Below are 16,464 nucleotides of genomic sequence, written 5' to 3' on the forward strand. Positions count from 1 at the left end.
TATTTTCTTTATAAATACATACTTTGCTTTATTAGGCTTTTCCTCTTCCTTTTTTTCTTTTAAAATTCTATTGTCTTTTGTTTTATAGTAAGAGAACTCGATTTCTACCTTAATTAATAGGTTTCTCCATTATATTAGTCCTGGCTTGTGGACATTATTCTCAGCGTTCTTAAAATTAACCAGTCTAATTAGTCCTCCACTAGCAAAGCAGCAAGGCTATCATTAGTGCCATCCTAAGCTGTGGCTTATCCACCTCCTTCCCTTTGCATTTATTATCAGTCAGTTCCAAATACTTCCTGATTATTTTCCTAGGCTCTTCATGGAAAAGGTGACAAAGGATGATTACGCAGTCAGACTTTTTTTTAAAAAGTAGAACTATTTTGTGTCATCACTAGTATCACAATAACTTTTATATAAGATGAGCTGAGTACTATATAACTGATACATAAAATAAACCAAAAAACCACTTCTTCGCAAAGGATACTAATTCATCTTGGTATTATGCGTGAAATGTAAAGAGTCATTGCTCAAGTTCTGTGAGATGCTCTGTTTGATAGAAACATTTCAGAGAGGAGTCAGAGCACTGGAAGAAGGCAGATGGAAATAATCTACACATTTCTGCAGATTTGATTCTAAATTATAAAGATTAAACTTTTCAGTTGTTTTAAAATATATAACCAAACTTAAAGTAAAGCCTAGCTGATTAGGGAGACAGAGTGTTTTAAAAACAACTCATTTTATCTCACAACTGGTAGCAATTCACTGTTGTAGATAACACAGTACAAGGCATGGAGGATGGAATCTACATGCTCAAAGTGACTGAAGAAAGACCTATCTACCCTTTAGACCCCAGAAAAATTTATTACACATATGGTGTTATGATTCCAGTAAAAGTTCAAATGTCACCACTGAACTTTTATTTATCATTCTAAAACTACATGAAATAAACTCAAAGATTATATAAAAGTTGACCGAATCCACACAGAAAGCTATTGACTACAGTTGTGTTTTTTGTTTACGTAGTTATATTTACTAAGTAAATTGTATACATTTTATCATTGTAATATCTATGATTACCAATTATAATTACCAATTTTTTCAAGATTTTGTACTTAATTAATGTTTATTTTAAAGAATAGGTATGACACATGGTTCACTAGTGTATTAACTGATGCAAATGAATTTCATTTTTTTAAATGTCCTAGTGTAATCAATCCCTTAAGAAAAACATAAAAATAGTATTTTTTAATCACAATGGTCCAAAATTCATAGTGGATGAACTTTTTACACAGTATTCAGAAGTACCATTAACAAATTTAATTAAATCAATGTTTTATTAAGGCATTGGTTTGATTTGCCAAAAAGCAGGACTCACTGTAGCATTTAATTATTAAGTCTTGAATAGACAAATTCAGGAAACAATATCGATTAGCAATTCAAACAACCATTGTTACCTAACGGACCTTACTTTGCTACCATAGAAGGCTATATCTATCTCAGCCTTGATTGTCATCTGAACTATATCATTAACTTTCTCCCTTCTCTTTTCATTTCTTTTCCCTTCAGCCCAGATTCCAGCTGTTGCTAATTAGTTATCTTTCTATGACACAAGTCTGATTATCTTCCACTCCTACAATGCTGTAGTTGAAACTCCCTTGGCATAGCAAATAAAGAAAGAAATCACTACACAATTTCTGGCTTCATGGCTATCTTTCCAGCTCTAACTATCCAATGCTCTTCTATACCAAACTTGTCATTCACCAAACTTCCGTTGCGATACTTTTTCATGTAATTCCCTCAGCCTGAGGTCTTTTTCTCCTAAGTTCTTTACTTAGCAGACTCCCACTCATCGTTAAAAGCCAAAGGGCACCTGGGTGGTTCAGTTGGTTAAGTATCCAACCCTTGGTTTCGGCCCAGATCATAATCTCATGGTTTATGAGATTGAGCCCTACACTGGCTGTCTTCAGTGGGAAGTTTGCTTGAAAGAGTCTCTCCCTCTACCCATCCCCCGGCTCTCTCTCTCTCTCTCTCTCTCAAATAAATAAATAAATCTTAAAAAAAAAAAAAAAAGCCAAATTCAGATGTCATTCAGATGTCACTGCTCTTGGGAAGCCTTCCATATTTTCCTAGGCAGAGAAATTAATTATCTCCTATTCTCCCACAGTATATCCTAAATCAAGTAGGTCACTGCTGTGTAATAAACCACGCTACATTTAGCAGCCCCAATAACCTCTGTATTATGCTCATACTTTCTGTCAATCAGGAATGTGAACAAGGCACAGTGGAGGATGGGTTGTCTTTGTGCCATGGCATTAGGGCATTAACTGGGAATACTGGAAAATGGGGCTGACATAATGGTTGGGAGCTAGAATTCTCTGACAGCTCATTCAGTCCTATCTGGTGTTTGGACTGGGAGGCCTCAAAGATCAGGACTGGCTACTGGAGAGTCTTCAGTGGCTTAGCTTCCTCACAGCACGGCAGCCTAGAGTACTCAGACTTCTTATATAAAAGCTTAGAGTCTCTAAGCACAAGGTTTCTGACCTAGTCTCTGGAAATCATACAGCATCACTTTTCCTGCATTCTGCTGTTACAAATGAGTCAAAAGCCCACCCAGACTGAAGGGGAGGAGACACAGAAACCACCTCTTAATAGGAGTAAACCACAGATTTTAATTCTGTACATCTTTGTCACTTATATTGCAAGCAAATGGAGAACAGGAAGTATGATTTAGAATAATTGTTTCATTCAGAATTTGGCGCAATTCCTAGAATAAAGAACTATGTGCGTTGAAACTGACTAAAAAGTGTCTTGTTGAGGGCATCTGCCTTTTTTCTCTTGGAGAGGAGTGTGAAAAAAGCTATAGCTATTTTCATATTTCATTTACACAGAATAAAAACTATTCCCGATGAGAATGGCAATAATATAGACTTTTTAGAAATCCCATCACATAAAATAAATTTAAACTTCATTTTAGGTTCTGCAAAGAAATTTTAATTTCTGACAACTACTGCTGGCTCATAGCTAACTCCCTTTCCATTGTGAAGTAACTTAACTATTTTTTCCAAGTAGTTTGGCTGTTTACAAATTTCTATGCTTGCAAGTTCATACTAATACCATTAGTTTAGTTATACCCCCACTTTACTGGAATGTTTGGGAAGGGAAAGTTGTGGTTAAATTAATGATGTTTCAATCCTCACAGCTAAAAGCCTCACCAGCGAATGCTGGCCATGGAACCATACTTGTTAGTGGAATTTTCTATTAAGATTCACTGAGTTATAGTTTTATTATTATCATTATTATTATTATTTAAGCTTTAGGAATGTTAGTCCATCTAAACCTCCTCTATCTGGCTATTGAGAAATGACTAGAAAAAATAAGCAATCATACTTTCCTTAAAAATGCAACTGAAAGTCAAAGGTAAAATAAAGTCTTCAACTCTATGCACTCTTTATTCTAAGAAGAAATGTGATCCCAGAATCAGATTTCAAATATCAGAAACCATAAAGAGATATTAAAATGTTGAACCAAGAAATTCTAACACTTGTTTGGAATTAGAAATTCTGTCATCCGTAAATTCACACAGTCCCAAAATATAAGCATGAAAACTGAACAGGCTACAAACGTGCATGGAAAACAGTTAGATTCTACAGTCTGATCATCATTTCCCTTAAAATATATATAACTGCCAAATTCCCCTCCAAGTGTTATTGGCCTCTATGGATGGGTAAACAGAGAACATTTTAAATTAATTCATTTAAATTGCTGTCCATAGCGCATTTTTTTTATTGTTTCAGTAAAAATAGGCTTATCTGACATACTATAAAAGAAAAAAGATGTTTGATATGTCCTCTTTTATCACTGGACAGTTTTCTGCAACTAAGAAACTTGGAAGTGACTAGAAGGAGCAATTAAAAATCCTATTTGTAAGATCATAAGTTTCTAGAAAGCAGGAACAAACCATGGTTCTGTGTGTATAGTTTAACTCATCCAGAACATTTGCAACTAAGGAAAGAGCTGTTTTCTTTAAAAAGTTTCTTTTTAAACTTAAACTCAGGACACAAATTTTAGAAATGTTATAAATAACAGATTTTCTCAGGTCATTTCACTAAAACTACCAAGTCTATGATGAACAAACTATTAGTAAGTAGTAATGAATGAGAATAGTCAACACAATTATAAAAACCTGTTTTTCATACTTTTCTTACTTCAGTATTTTCTCAGTACAAGGCATTATGCTAGCCTCTGGGATAAATAAGTAAAACATAACTCAAAACTCTGAAAATTGGGATCCCTGGGTGGCGCAGTGGTTTGACGCCTGCCTTTGGCCCAGGGCGCGATCCTGGAGACCCAGGATCGAATCCCACGTCGGGCTCCTGGTGCATGGAGCCTGCTTCTCCCTCTGCCTATGTCTCTGCCTCTCTCTCTCTCTCTCTCTCTCTGTGACTATCATAAATGAATTAAAAAAAAAAAAAAAGAATCTTAAAAAAAAAAAACTCTGAAAATCTCTAGTAAACAAAAAGTTTAAAGAATTAAGTATAATATGCTGTGATGAAGGACATAAAAATATTGATTTAGAATACTAAAAATTATTTTATGTTTCAAATCCAGATGTCAGGAACGTAACTTTCCTTACAGAAGGCTTATTTGTATTTGCAGTTATATACATAAAAATTAACACATTACACATACCATGCTATTTGATACTTACTACATGGTAATTTCCCATAACTCTTAGATACTTGGCCATCAATGATTAAAATTCTTACTCATAACAGCCATAACTGGCTATAAAAGTTAAGCAACTTTTCTCATAAGGAAATGGAATTGAATGCTATATCAGAACACTGAATACTTAAGGGAAATGCTTATTTACATTCATGGGAATTTTATTAAAATAAAGATAAATGCTATTAGATACCTAGACAAACTCAATCCGAATATCCAACATTTGGGGGGGGGTGGCGCTAAAAGTCTACTTCCACATATGAATGTCCCTTCTAGCTTCAAAATTTCAGTATTGTATTTTTAGGACAGAAGATCATAGTGCAACTTTTAGGTTGCATCCAAAGACATGAATTCTAGGGACACCTGGGTGGCTCAGTGGTTTAGAGCCTGTCTTTGGCCCAAGGCATGAACCTGTAGTCCCAGGATCGAATCCCAGATCAGGCTCCCTGCATGGAGCTTGCTTCTCCCTCTGCCTGTGTCTCTGCCTCTCTCTCTCTCTCTCTCTCTCTCTCTCTCTCTCCCCCCATGTCTCTCATGAATAAATAAATAAAATAAAAAAATCTTAAAAAAACCCCAAAGACATGAATTCTGTATTACCTACTTTCCTTATTTGAGTGTTGAATCATAATCAAATAAATACTCCTTAAGTGAAATAGTTACTACTTAAACATTTGGTAAGAAGAAATTATGAGTTTCCCAAATCACTTCTTAGGATGACTTGGTTTTCAGAGTACTTGGGGTGGCTCAATTGACTGAGCCTCTGCATTAGGCTCAGGTCATGAGCCCTACAGGGGGCTCCCTGCTCAGTGGGGAGTCTGCTTCTCCCTCCCCCTATTCTTGTGCTCTCACTCACTCTTACTCTTTATTCTCTCTCTCTCAAAAAAAAAAAAAAAAAGGATGACTTGGTTTCCAAATTCAGAAATTCTAATTCTTATATTAATCCCAGTGGATGTAAGCAACAACAAAAAATATTTACTTTTTGGTATATACAGTAGTATATATGTAATATATAATATGTAATATGTATATTACAAACACTTCAGAGAAACAGAATAAAAACTAAAATTATCCTCTGTCCATTTACTTGTTGATATTCTCATGTAAAATCATTTTGGATTTATATATATATGTGTGTGTATATATATATGATACACATATATGATCTTTTAAAAATAATACTATGAAAAATACTTGTATTACATTTCTCTTAAAAATTTGCTGAGGATTACTTATCCTTGTCAATAATTATGGCCCTACATAATATTTTTAATGGTCTCATAGTATATTCTTTTATTTATATATTTTTTATTATTGTATTGAGATACAATAACTGACTCTCCATTCAAAGTCAAATATTATAAACAATTCATATACCTAATGTAAATCACATTTCAGTGAACATCCTTGAATATAGTCCTTCTAGGTAATGTTCTTCATGCAACAGTTCTATTTAATTCTAAGCGACGGGCAGCCCAGGTGGCTCAGAGGTTTAGTGTCGCCTTCAGCTCAGGGCGTGATCCTGGAGACCCTGGATCGAGTCCCACGTCAGGCTCCCTGCATGGAGCCTGTTTCTCCCTCTGCCTGTGTCTCTGCCTCTCTCTCTCTCTCTCATGAATAAATAAAATCTTTAAAAAAATTAATACTTCTAAGCGAAAATGGTTTGTTATAACACTATAGTGCCTGATAGTTCTTACTCTTAGGAATACTAAAGGGAGAAGTACAGTTTACAGCCAAGAAAGTAGCATTTATGCTTTTAAAGTACCTGAAAATTAAATTATTTTTTAATGAAAGTTCCATTTTGAAACAATGGGATTTTTGCCATAGAAAAAGTTAAAGTACTACTTAGAGATAAAAATGCTAATGGGAGCAATGACTACAGTAACTATCAATATAAACCTCGGAAATAAAAGGATGAAAATCTGGGGAAATGAAGAGAGTATTCATAAATTCATTGTATATTACCAAATAGAAAAAGATCAGATATTCCTTAGGTTTCTTTTTGAAGACTGCCCCACCCCTTTCTTTCTAGTCATAAAACATTTTGATACTACACATCCGAGGTAGATTTCATACATATTATATACTCTTATTTTTGTTCCTTTTTCTCGGAGAAATTAGATAAGGCTATATGACCCTATGACAGGAATGTTTTGTGTCTGTTTGTTGAAGTATGGGTCAAACTCTCTCTTATATATAAACTAAATGGTTATTATTCACTTGGAAATAAGGCAAAGAGGAGTTCTTCACAGGATTCAGGAAGAGTCAGAGCTGATAATGTTTCCAAATTTAGCATGCAGAGAGAAGTAAAAGGATTAAAAGATAAAGATAACATATGCACTGAAAAGTGTTATTTCTTGTGGTATTGATATTTTACTCCAAGTATACATGATTATAATCTGATGTCACTCTGCCACACATGTAATTGAAAAGAATAATTTAAAAGATATAAATATGGCTTTTTAAAAAAGAGGACCTTGACCTTTTTTGATGCAAATAAGAATTCTAAATAGAAGTTTCAGATCTTCACACATAACATGGATCTATCCTCCATGGTTTTTTCTCTTTAATTCAGTATGCAAAATTCTGTTGCAAGTCTATTCAAAGTTGCTTACCTGTCATGGAGACTAACAGTTAACATTTATTAAATGTTCTCCTTACACCAGGTACAAAGTTAAAGCTCCTTATTCATGTAATTGTCACAATAACTATATGTCTTGTTACGGTCTCTGTTTTCCAAAGGAGAAACCAAAACTGCAGATATATGACCCACTCACCCAAGTTCTCAAAATTTATAAATGGCTAAGGCAAGACTTGAGCCCAAGTCTACTGGCCTCCTCCATGTTCTTAACCAGTGCCTCTTTACCTTTCTCCCTTTGCCTCAAATGTCTTCTCCATCATTATACATGCCCAAATTCTACCCATCCTAGAAGGCTCAGCTAAAATGTTACATGCTTCATGACACCTGCCTTGAAGTCAGCCTCTTGAAACCCTCTTATCACATACACCAGAGAATCATTCTAACATAAACTAATTCTGCTCAAAGCAACATAGTTTGATGTGTTACCTGCCTAATTATAATGTGTGAAACTGCAAGCAGGGTAGGGTCATTTCCAGCAAATATTTCTTAAAGTACAAAAGGTGTTTATAGTCAGATTGTAAGTTCTATTTTTCCTTAAAGTCATTAATGTCACCATCTTGACTGTCAAGTACTTAGCAAGCATTTGAAAGTGACTTACGCTTTACTGGACACTGTCTGCATAATATTAAATTGCCATGGTCACTACTCTCTTTGAGCTAACAATTTAAAACAGATGTCCTGGTGTAAACAAACATAGAAAGAGATAAAGGTGCTACATACATCTATTCAACAATTGACACATAGCATGCATGAAATATTTATATTATGTTCCAGTCACAGTGTCACAGTAGTGTGTGTGTGTGCGTGTGTGTAGAAGATTGAAATGTTCATAATCAGGGTCAAGGTAAGGATTTTTTAAGTGCAGGTTGTGTCTACGTAAAAAAAGAAGGCATCAGCTCACATCTGTGTAACTAGGACTTTCTTAGAAGAATACAGATGTCAATCACCACAGAATAACCACTGTACACATGTGAAACAGATGCTTCCATGTAAAATAACCCAGGGTGTTTCACAGATGAATCACTGAAAACGTAATTACACATCAGTCCTAGTTTATTAGTAACAGATCCACTTATGTGGAAGCCATATGGTACTTCCATCCTGAAGTAGTGGAAAATACAAAAATGGGTGCTGTGAGATCTTCAAATATAAATTCTTCTCTGCTGCTTTGCTATATTATCCTTGTGGCAAGGTAAGTGATGACTGTATGTGTTCAGTCAGATGTCTTTGGGACAGAGGTCCACTGCTGCCTTTTACTAATAAAGACTGTGTCAATAAAGTTTACATTATATCCTTTCCTACTCAAAGGATTTTACTCCACATGAAAATAAAATGTGCACTGACTACACAACTTCTATATAGTTAATTAACAACGGGCAGGGTAAAAATTCATTTACAATATCTTGAATGGATGCTGAGCACTAAAATATTACCAATGTTTTCTTTTGCAAATAGTTTAATGTTAATTCCATATAGATTCATTGCAGATAAACAGAGCCCATTTAAAAGCTGTCAGAGGAGCTGTGCTGCCGCCGCCACCACCGCCACCGCCGCCGCCACCGCCACCGCCGCCGCTGCCGCCACCGCCACCGCCACCCCCGCTGCAACCATGCCACCCTACACCATCATCTACTTCCCTGTTCGAGGGCGCTGTGAGGCCATGCGCATGCTGCTGGCTGACCAGGGCCAGAGCTGGAAGGAGGAGGTGGTGACCATGGAGACCTGGATGAAGGGCACACTCAAGGCCTCCTGTCTGTACGGGCAGCTCCCCAAGTTCCAGGACAGAGACCTCACCCTGTACCAGTCCAATGCCATCCTGCGACACCTGGGCCGCTCCCTTGGGCTCTACGGGGAGGACCACCAGGAGGCGGCCTTGCTGGATGTAGTGAACGATGGTGTGGAGGATCTCCGCTGCAAATACGCCCTCCTCATCTACACTAACTATGAGGCAGGAAAGGAGGAGTATGTGAAGGCATTACCAGGTTACCTGAAGCCTTTTGAAACGCTGTTGTCCCAGAATGAGGGGGGCCAGGCCTTCATCATGGGCAACCAGATCTCCTTCGCGGACTACAACCTGCTGGACTTGCTGCTGATTCACCAGGTCCTGGCCCCCAGCTGCCTGGACTCCTTCCCCCTGCTCTGGGCTATGTGGCGCGCCTCAGCGCCAGACCCAAGCTCAAAGCATTCCTGTCGTCCCCCGAGCACGTGAACCGCCCTATCAATGGCAACGGGAAGCAGTGAGAGCTTGTAGAACCCTGGGCGGGAAGCTGGGGGGCTGCCTGACTTCCTTTCTCCCTGACCAATAAAATTTTCAAGTGAGAAAAAAAAAAAAAGCTGTCAGAAAGCATCTTATGTTTTACAACATTGATTTTCTGAGCTCCAAGGGTCACTAGTCTGTGTTTCATAAAGCTGTTGACCTATTTATGTATTTGATTTGCTTGTTTTCTTCATGTGTCAGAGCACTTGCCTGACAAATAGCAATGGAACTCTTTAGCTAAGAGCAAAGTCTTTTAAGAGGAGTTTAACTTTCTGCTTCAGAGGCATTAAAACAAAGAAAATCAGCACACCAAAGTCTACTTCTATGGAACACTTTGGTTAGGGCTACACCAGGAAGACACACAGCATCAAAGGAGTCTGGAGATCTATACCTAACCCTCCTTGCTGCACTTTAAGCCTGAGGTAGAAATAGGGTTTTGTTGTTGTTGTTTTTGTGGAGGTAGAAACAGTTTTACATATTTTCAAATAACTCAGGCTCTAGGAACATAACACTGAGAAGTATTTTAATGATGTAGCCTCAGGGTTTTCTTTTGTTTACTGTTTGGCTACATGGGCAAAAATGTCTTGGCAGGTTGATTTGCTATTTCTCTCAAGACCTTAAAATGTTTTTTTCCCCCAATTATTTATTTTTATTTTATTTATTTTTAAAGATTTTTATTTATTTATTCATGAGAGACACAGAGAGAGAGGCAGCAACACAGGCAGAAGAGGAAGCAGGCTCCCTGTAGGGAGCCTGATGCAAGATGTGATCTTAGGACCCCAGGGATCACAACCTGAGCCAAAGGCAGATGCTCAACCACTGAGCCACCCAGGTGTCCCTTTTTCAATTATTTAAATAAAGTTTGATGTAATATTTGAAACATACAATATATATATAACATGTAAATTTATATGTTCTAAAGCATAATAATAAACCAAACTCCTGCATTGGTACTACTTAAGAATACAAAATTACCAATATGGTTACACCAAACCTGCTCCATTCTCCAACCTTCTCTCCTTGCCTCCCCATTGAGGTATAACCAATCCTATGTTGTGTGTTAATCATTCCTTCACCTTAAAGAGAAGTTCTATTATACACAGACATACTCCTAAACAACACCTTGTTTAAATACTGCTTTATTTTTGAGATTTTATGGAATCACACTATGGCTTGCGTTTTGTGACTTCCATTTTTTAGTCAACTTTAAGTAAGTAACTATGATTCATTCTATTCACTCATTTTCACTGCTGTATAATACATTTTGTGGTTTCATATACCTACATACCCATTATATATTATACAATATATATAATTCTATATACGTGTGTGTGTGTGTGTGTGTGTATATATGTATGTGTGTGTGTATATATATATATATATATATATATATATATATACCACAAACAACACCGCTATGAACATTCTTACATAAAATTTTTAGAGCACACATACTAGAATTTCTCTTTGGCAATATGCCTAGGACTTGGACTTTGGGGTCATAGTGTATATGATCTTTTTTCTTTTTAACAAAATAACACCAAATTGTTTCTCAAAGTGTTTCTAAACTCCCATTACCAGTGTTTAAAAGTTACCGTTGATTGTTACTAAATGGCTAAAGTGGAACTTGAACCCAGAAAGTCTTGGTCCGAGTCAGGGCTATTAACTTCTACAATAGTTCTATGTATACATATAAAAGGTGTACAAACACACACACACACATATATGAATATATATATATATATATATACACACACACACACATACATAAAGAAGGTTTCAAAGACGTATTATGTTATGGTTTACAGCATTAAATCATTAAATCATTTAAGTTATGTAAAAAATCTACCACAGTACCTGGTGCATAGTAAGTAATTTTAAATAACAGCTAAATTTATAAGGCAAGTGGATTAAAAATAGTGATATATACAAAGAGTATTTATAACCCCAGTGGCATTCAATGTCATAGAAATAAACATAGCACATCTTCCTATGATGGCCGATTTTCATGTAATTATCTTTATACACTTTCTCTCATTATATATATTAATTATATTAAAAATATGTCACTTGAAGTACTACTCATTAAAAGCAAGGGAATGCTGACACAGTTCCACAGGAAGAATCTCAAGGGTATTATGCTACATGAAAGAAGTTAGACTCAGAATGGCTACAAACTGTATGATTTTGTATGACAGTCTGGAAAAAGCAAAATTATTGGGACAGATCAGCAGTTGCCAGGTGTGGGTGTGGAAGGATAGGACTGACTAGGAACAGGAATAAAAAACTTTTCAGGATGACAGAATTATTTCTTAGCCAGACTGTATGTTTGCCACAATTCACAGAACTATACACCCAAGAATCTTGAATTTTATTGTTTCCTATATCTCAATGAGCAAAAGAGAAAAAGATCAGGAAGCAATCCTTCCCCTGAAAGAGTACTTTGAAGCTATATTTATGAGCCTTTGTCTTTGATTAACATACAGAATTATGCCATTAATTATTTCTAAAATCTGATTAAAAATACAGCATATTATTGGTTATGAAATATATATATCCATGAAACAGCAATAGGAGTTCCTTAACAATCCTCTGGGACTGGAGGGAAGCAATTAAGGAAGAGGGCTTGCTAGTTTCAAACTAAGGGATGCTTAACATGCTTCTTTAGATTTTCTATTACTTCTCACACTCTTTAAGAAATAGATTACAACCTGGTTCTGGCAAGAATTATTTGCTAATAACCAAAAGAAATGTGACTATATGGTACTAAAAACTCACATTATTCAATGAAAAAATTACACTTGTCAAAGCAAAACTTGAAGAAATAAACCATAGTATAGTTCAAAATGGAAGAGCAAAAAAACCAAACCAAAACAAAACAAAAAACAAAATGGAAGAGCAGCAAATGTGATGTTAGTAGAATATATAGATCCAAGATGGATTTTCTTATAAAAAATATGAAATGTGAGATGATTCAAACTTGGTTAGAAGAATTACTTAATTTTTTTCAGTTATCCCTTAAAAAATTAGAGACAGATTCTATTATGAAGAATAACTAAAACGAAATTTGGAAGACAACTATTAGTAATAAGAGAATTTGGCTGAAAGCAGGTGAAGTCACAATTCCTGAAAGTACAATATCCTCAAGTATGTGATAGCTTTGATTATGAGACGGGAACATTTCCAGTCTCATCACAAAAGGGGAATGTTGATTTTGGAATTCAGTCATAGTAGGGAGTAGAATAGGAAATGTCTATGTGCCAAAAAAGGCTATTCTGCTCTGCATTGTTCTAGGAAACAACTTCATTTAAAAATCAGTTGAAGGGTTCCCAATCTATTTGTGAAAGTAGCAAAAAGCAAAAAGAGATCTCATTCTACAATGACTGCCTGAGACTCAAACCAATCTTCTGAGCTCCCAATGAGTCTAATTCCAAATAATTTTTAGTCTGCTTTTTCAAGACTGCATTTTTGGATTTAGAAGGTGACAATAGTTTTATTATTGAGTCATTTAAAATCTTTACTTATCTAAAGTGACTACCTAATGTCAATAGGTCCCAAGTTTAGCAAAGTCTTATGGCTAATTACCAGAGCATATTATTTTTCTCCTAGAATAATAAAAACTGCATGTTCCTTCTTCCAGATGCACAGGAAAAAAAAAGCTACAGAAATAGAAAAAAGCCAATCTCATCTTATGTACATTAGAAAAAAAAAGGCAATGAGGTAGACATTCGACTGTTTCTCTTACATCTGTTAGGTTGAGGCAGGTTGCAATAAGATCTGTTGAAATTCTAAATAAATTAACATGGTATCCCAAGTACAACTGTGACTTCTGTAAAGTTCCCATTGGTATATTGGCTAATTAAACTGGTAGTTACTTTCAGCCTAGTTTCCCTATTTATTGTCTGGGGTCACTAGCTGAAGTAATTTATTGTCTAGAGACTAACAAACCAAATAAATTTTGGAGTGACTGAACTTCCCTGGCTTAGGCTGGCATGGATAGAAAACAGATAGTGACAGCACAGGATTAACAAAGTAGCCAATGACATAGCATATATATATTTAAAAACCACCCTTGGGGTAATTGCATGGCTCAGTTAAGCAACCGACTCTCGGTTTCAGCTCAGGTCATGATTGCAGGGTCATGGGATCGAGCCCTGCGTGGAGTTCCAAGCTCAGCATGGAGTCTGTTAAAGTCTCCTTTTCCTGTCCCTCCACCCCTCCCTGGGCTTGCTGGCTCTCAAATAAATAAATCTTAAAGAAACAAAACAAAAGGGGTGGTGGAAAGGGAGGTGGTGGGGGGTGGGGGTGGCTGGGTGACAGGCACTGAGGGGAGCACTTGATGGGATGAGTACTGGGTGTTATGCTATATGTTGGCAAATTGAACTCCAATAAAAAAAATTAATAAAAAAAGAAACAAAACAAAAAAGAACACCCTTGAAAATTAATGGTAAGGTATACATCTCTGTATACAGATGACATTACCAATATACACACCATATCTGGCTATCTGATTATAAAGCTAAGAGATATCTATATTTTTAGGACATAGGAATCTTGTTTTTTTACAGTAGAATGAAAAGAAATTGTAAAATATTTAAAAGAAATCTTTCTGTAAGTGAATATTACATATGTATTGTTCTTATGGGTTACCATACTATTGTTATCAATTATTTTTATAGGTATCTCAGTAATATATACTGGGGAAAAAAAAGATGCCTATAAGAATAATGAGAGAGAGAGAGAGAGAGAGAACTGCCTCAACTATGTGCCATCCCTCATTTAAGCATAATTACTGTGCATATGAATAAAATATTTTTTAAAGTTTCATCAATAGGAAAGCTCTCCTGGACCACTCATAAAAACAAACAGAATACTGCCATCTGTCTAAATGAATTCAAATCTCCCTCTCAGTTCTATGTCTATTCGCATTAATAGCAAAGTTTTTAGACTGTATAGGAGGCAATTATCCCAGAAAACTCTCTGCCAAAATAATATGTGACGTGAGACCCTCCTGACTGACTGAGTTTGCAAACCTATTTTTAACTGGAGTGTAGACCTGACTCAATGTGCCGTGTTTGGGCCAGAAGCCAGGAAGGTCTGAGGAGGGGTTGTGAGCTCCACGGCTCTCAGGTGAGCTGGAGATGCTGAGGAGGGGAGTGAGTGTCAGGCTTCCACAGGCAGCCTACAGAATATTGCTAAACCATCATTTAAAAATTGTTATTCCCTGCTCCTTTGGGAAGTGCCAGTATTTGGCCTCTTTCCTACAAAACTGAAAAGTTTGATAGTGCCTGAAGCTGTGAAGTGTGTGGGAATGAAATTCTCAGTATCTAGTGATCAGTTAGTTAATCCAGTTTCTTGGCTCTGGGAAAATAATTCAAATCAATACCTGCTTTTTTACTTTTTCTAGTCATCCCTGGATACATTGAATTGTCCTTTATATTATAATTTATTTGTCTTCCCCTCTTTGTTCTCCAGCCAAATCACTGATATCTGATACACATCTTAGTAAATCTCCATTTGGTTTGTAACATGTTGGTTTTTTTTTTTTTTTTTTTTTTTTACCATTTTCTCTCAAGTATTTATACCAACTTTGAAAATAGATATCAAAACTTGTCCAAATTCTGTCCAGCCTGAAAAATATCTAGGGGTCCCCACACAGTATCAGATGTTTTTCTCAGCTAACCTCACTACCTCTACTGTTTAATTTTGACAAGAGAACACAGAGAAATAACATCTCACTGTTTTTCACTTGGCCAAAAACTTTTAGGCAAAGTTCTTACTAATCCAAATAAAATTTTAGAAAAAAGAGAAGAGAAATATTTTTATTATAACTGTTGCCTTATTTTTATTATAATTTGAGGGGCTGGTAATTACTTGTCTAACTAGAATAAATTATCTCTCTCCCTAGCTGACTGAACTATGGCGCTGTTAAGATCTTCTAATCAAAACTTCCATGTAATAACTTCTCTAAAACCCTCAGCTATTGGCAATGTCAGGAAATAATACATTATTCTTTATTTTTGTAACAGTGGAGTATTTTTATTATTTGTAGTACATATTACTCTTTCCAAGAATGCTTCATAGCCTTACACTCTTCTTTTCCTCAAATCTCTTTAATTATTAAAAAACTGAAAAATTTTAATTGAAGTATAGTTGACATAGATTGATTTCAGATGTACAACATAATGATTCAACAGCTAGAAGCACAATGCTCACCATGGAAAGTGTTGTTACCATCTGTCATGCAACAAAATTATTACAGAATTATTGACTATATTCCCTAGGCTGTACTTTTTCATCCCTGTGACTTATTTATGCCTTGTACTCTTCCTTGATAAACATCATGAATCAAAAATCTTAAAATCCATAAAAAATATTTTAGGGCTTAATATTTCTTGAAACAAAATATACATTTCAGAATATAGTTCTGTATTATAAAAGTCACATTTTTTTTGTTTTTGAATTTTTACACTCTCTTCAATGAAAAACTCTTATTTTTACTTTAAGCCTCAGTTCACATCATCTAAGTTGTAGCTTTATGGAACCTGATCACCCAGAGCTCATGCTCCACCCCTGTACTCCCACTTCCTTGCCTGTATACCTCTGATAGGGTTCTCACTGCACCATTATTATGTGTTTTTGAGCTTGTCTCTTTCACTAAATGTTGAACACCCCAGTATATTCACTTCCTCATGACTGCTACAGTGAATTGCCACAAATGTGGCAATTAAAAACACCGCACATTCATTCTCTCACAGATCTGGAGTCTAAAAAGTCTGAAATCAGTATAACTGGACCAAAATCAACATGGTGGCAGGGCTCGGCTCCTTCTATATCCATTAGG

The 16,464-nt window shown here is 35.8% G+C and overlaps 1 protein-coding gene and 1 pseudogene across 4 annotated transcripts in view; one reads left to right on the plus strand and one right to left on the minus strand.

The window, feature by feature from the left end:
• XRCC4 (X-ray repair cross complementing 4) overlaps nucleotides 1-16,464 on the minus strand; it is a 280,861-nt gene that overhangs the window by 71,821 nt on the left and 192,576 nt on the right. The gene's annotated exons all lie outside the window — the stretch shown is intronic.
• LOC112915518 (glutathione S-transferase P pseudogene) lies at nucleotides 8,923-9,690 on the plus strand (annotated as a pseudogene).

This window comes from Vulpes vulpes, chromosome 14 (genome assembly GCF_048418805.1).
Source record: "Vulpes vulpes isolate BD-2025 chromosome 14, VulVul3, whole genome shotgun sequence".
In the NCBI taxonomy this organism is placed as follows: domain Eukaryota; kingdom Metazoa; phylum Chordata; class Mammalia; order Carnivora; family Canidae; genus Vulpes; species Vulpes vulpes.